Consider the following 5,000-nt stretch of genomic DNA (forward strand, 5'->3'; position numbering starts at 1 on the left):
TTTCACGTACTGAACTATACATTCATGCGTGTCACACATATATGTTTTATATGTATGTCCATATATGTATATATATGTTCATATATATATATATATATATATATATATATATATATATATATATATATATATATATATATATATATATATATATATATGTTCATATATATACATACTGTATACATACGCAAATATATATGAATTTGTGTGTACACACCAATGTTATATAATGTATATACAACATTTTATTAATTTTCTGTATTTGAGAATAGCTGTAATACTGCAAGGATATAAATACTACGCAATATAGTACATGCTTTACGATATGCAAGCTATATCTTACCTAACAAATAAATTTACAGTTTCTAATATAAATCTGCAGACCAGAGCCCCAATACCAAAGTGAAAGAAAGAAAGAACTTCACTAAAATCTGCTAGCCACACACCACCAATCATCTACGACGGCAATATCTTCTGTTATATTAACCACAGCTATCTTGTAATCTTTTAAGGCAGCAATTACAATGAAGAAATACTCAGGAAGGAAAGGAAAGGGAGAGAGCGAGAGTACCTAGGCGGGCGGGAACTAGAGACTAGCGCACTCTAGCACAGGGCTCTGGACTCCCCACTTCACGAAGGTTAGGTCAAGCTGGTGGTCACTGCTGATTGTCGAATCGTTTCATATCTTTTATTAGAATTAGTGTTTTTTCCATTTTCATTTTTTTTGTTCTTTTTTCTTTTTTTTTTTGGTCACTTACCATTACTACTTAGAGCGAAAAAAACATAAGATAAATAAATATAAATTCACAGAAAAAAATCCTGCATTATCACGACTGTGATTTTAAAACTCTTTCGGATAAACACTTACTGATATTGATCCCAATTCGTATAAACTGCAAGGCCGCAGTAACAGCCAAGTGGAGCATGGAACATTATTGGGATATTGATGGCCTTATTGTTGAACAAAGGCGAACAAATCCCGTAGATTACTGTAGCATTGTGTTGGTAATCTCTCTCCCACTCGATGAGAAATGACTTGCCTATTTTGCTTGTTTGTGCTTTTGCTTGTTAGCTTGTGTATTTTACATGTAATATTCCTCTAATCTTACTCTTAATTCACTTCATACACCCATGTGTATTATATGTGATTGGTAGGTCTCTTGTAATATTATCGTTGTTATTTGTTTTCATGTTTTTCTCAAACCACGTCGCACCAGATTCGGTGCAAGGACGGCTTCTTTAAAATAAAAAAATGTAGATGAACATAACAATAAAACACATGAATAACACAAATGAAAACAAGATCTTCGTTTGGCAGAACCATACTCGACCCGTTCCACGCTACTTATTAATAATCATTATCGTTAATTATTGTTATTATCTCCATGTTGCACGCTGCACCTGGCGGGGACCAGCCTACCAGCACTACTAGAGCAACAAAGTCGGGCTGGACACAACACAGCAACAAAAACCCGACATTCAATTGTTTTTGTTTTTTGTTGTTTTTTGCATTTTTACACACACGCGAATAATGTTATTCAATCATCACCTTGGGTCTCTTTTGCATTTTAAAAAAATCTTATAAATGTAACAGCTTTAGGTATAACAATTACATTGTCTACATCTATCCTTACTCTCCAATTATCAGTTATTTTATGTATGTATATATATATAAAAAAGACATGAGGTATAAAAAAATTGTCACCATAAGAAGTTTAAATGTGCTTATATAGTGTAGAAGTATGTAGATTGTAGAAAAAACCGTCGATTTGAAAATAATGGTGGTTCCCCTCTTGAAGCATCACACGCAACTCGTTTTTAATTATTTTCCACACAGTAAAAAAGAAAGAAACATCTATTTTACCCAGTTCCCCTTGTTACAGTATTGACTCAGACGGTAAGCAAAAAATAGCCTTCGCAATACACAACGGAAAGCTCATTTTTTGCTGGCACATGTCCTCACAAAAACACAAATATAGAATGAAAGAAAGATCATATTTAAAAATAATAATAAATCCCCCCGGACCCTCCGCCCGACACAAAAATTACACCGGTATAACAAAGGCGAGGAGCTTCGGTGGGGCTCTTCCCCCTTTGAAACCCACAGTAGCTACCGTCCCCCTTTGGTCCCGGTCACCCCCTCCCTGACGCACCCCCACTGTCGTCGAAGCTCTGGTGCCGAGGCCAGCGTCAGGCTCCGCTGATCACGTGATCCTAATGACAGAAAAGTAAGAGCAGCTCGCGGAGAGATGGCTATGTCGGAGGATCAGTAGCTTGGTTTTGTTCATTTTTTTTATATATGTATATATATATATATATATATATATAAAAAATATATAATTATATTTATTATATAAAAATATTATATATATAAATATATATATTATATATATTATATATACCTAAACACACACTCATGTGCTTAAATGGGATCAAGTTAACGAAAATGATGTTTCTCTCCGGGTTCATGGACACCCTCGACACATGAACATGGTGTCATAGAAGGAGTGGGATTGTCTATGACGTAAATAATAACTATTTAGGCGGAGGTAATAAGCATTAAGTAGTAGTGGTGTGTGTGTGTGGGGTGGTTGTGTGTGTGGGGTGTTGTGTGTGTGTGTGTGTGTGGTGTGTGTTGGTGTGTGTGTGTGTGTGGTGTGTTGTGTGTGTGTGTGTGGGGTGTGGGGGGTTGTGTGTGTGTGTGTTGGTGTGTGTACATCTGTGCACAGTATTTTGGTATGTTTGTGTTTTAAATATTATATATATATATATATATATATATAATATATATATTATATATATATATATATATTATATATAATTTAAAAAATATATATATATATATATATATATTATAATAATATAATAATATATATATATATATATTATATATATATATATTATTCCCCTATAGCTACATCTTCCGTCATAGTCGATTCTCTGTGGACCCTTACTGCTTGCCTTTTGGTCCTCTAAAACAAGTTCTTTGCATTTCCGTAATTTATACCAATATCCGTTTTTTTCACTTTAGAAAACGACAAAACGAAGGAGTTCAGAATGAAACAGTTATTTTGTTTGAGCACGAACTACGATGTGTACATATATATGTTTATTTATGTGTATACTGACTATAGCCATTTACTAAAGTCATAGGCTGTGTTTCTAGGAATAATACGCAACGTCTGTGAGAAGACATGTCGATCCAGATGACATCTTGAGAGGGAGAGCGTCTTCGCGGGGATACCCAGAGGGCATCTTCCCAACTACTCATCCTCCATGAGCACTCACAAAATATATTATGCAACGTCTGCCCACTCAGTGCTTGACTATTTTGCTATGTTAAGTGATGACTAATGGCGGCCGATTGGATAAAAAAAAGAAAAAAACAACTGGCCGACGAAAATATTACAGGAGCGTGTCGCAATTGCCTATTAAGATGTTTGTATCTTTGATACATGAACAAGAGAGGTTGATAATACGTCTACGCAACTTCGTCACCATCTTCCTTCCCCCTAAAGTATTGCGTGTCTATACACATGAAACTTGTTCTTAGACATAATCACACGCACTTATAAAAACGATTACAATAGTCCTTGCAGGTTTCCTATCATACAGCTAATCAAGATCTAGAAAAATACCCCCACAATTATACCAACTTATAAAGAAAGGAAAACTTCAAATGCAAAATAGATGCTCTATGATATTGCAGGTGGCCCAAGCTAGCACAGAGACCTGCGCACTGTAGTTTGCACCTTGCAGCACACCTGTACAGATACAATTCTCTTTCCAATGAATGTTCCAGCAAAATGTAGTTTCTGTATTGAGCACATTATTGTCGAATATCTTTCACATTGGGCGAACCCTTTGCGAAAGCCAACTTTGCTTTGGTGTTAATCCGGGTGATTTACCGGGAATTATGCTTGAAAGTCCATTGTACTTTACTCCGGGACAAATCATTTCTGCCTGATGCTTGTGATGAATTAGAAAACAAAGAAGATCAGTTTTTTGCATAACAATATTCACAAAAAAAGTGTTTCTCCTTTTTCTAAACAAGATATTCACTCGGAAGAAATTCGTCGAAACATTTGTTGTTTTAATGACATTTTCTTTTAACCTCGCATATTTTACTTCGGGTGCAATACAACCCGCAAAAAATATTTCGCTGATATGTTTTCTTTGGGTTTTCTTCTCCACACTAAAAATAATATATATTTATATCAACAAAGTCAACACCACTGTTTCACACGTTTGTCTGTCATATATATCCTTTTATATTTAGTTTCCAGGTTTTTCCTTCCAGACGACAAGAATACACATACAATAGGAACCCAGACTTTGGTAATTAACATTAGACATTATATAGGGCAACATGTTCACCTTTGGCACAGATTCTAGCACCATTGTCCGACACAAGACCTAGTTAAAAGGGTTCCTGTGTCGCAAGACGGCCTTTATAGTTCATGAGTTTTGGGTTATATCCGGACTTTTCCCCCGAAAGTCTAAATATTCTTCGATTTTAGCTGTCTTTGGTTGTCTTTCACTTTACATACTCTACTAAAGCACTCTGAAACACAAACACAAAAACGTCCCATATAGATTAGATTTGATAAAGATTTATATTTATTTTTATATTCTCTCTCTCTATTTACGCCTCACTCTCTTGAGAACTCTGCTAGAAATCTGCGTCCGTATAAAACCACACTATACAACATAAAGGCTCTCTTTGTTTCTCCCTTTGTGTCTCTCGCACCGTAATGAAGACTGCGGAGGAGGAACTGGCGTGTGCCTCCTGCGCCGCCGTGACGTCATCACATTTTAGTCGAAGAAGTAAGTACAGTTCGTCTTGCCTCGGAGGTACTCAGGGTGGATCTCCTCCTCGATGGGCTCCACGCCCCCTTTGGGCATCGGTCACGCGTACCTGGGGGGAAAGGGAGGGGGGGGGAAAAGGAGAGAAAGAGAGAGAGAGAGAGAGAGAGAGAGATGGGTAGAGATGGGTAGAG

Source organism: Penaeus monodon, chromosome 11 (genome assembly GCF_015228065.2).
Source record: "Penaeus monodon isolate SGIC_2016 chromosome 11, NSTDA_Pmon_1, whole genome shotgun sequence".
In the NCBI taxonomy this organism is placed as follows: Eukaryota; Metazoa; Arthropoda; class Malacostraca; order Decapoda; family Penaeidae; genus Penaeus; species Penaeus monodon.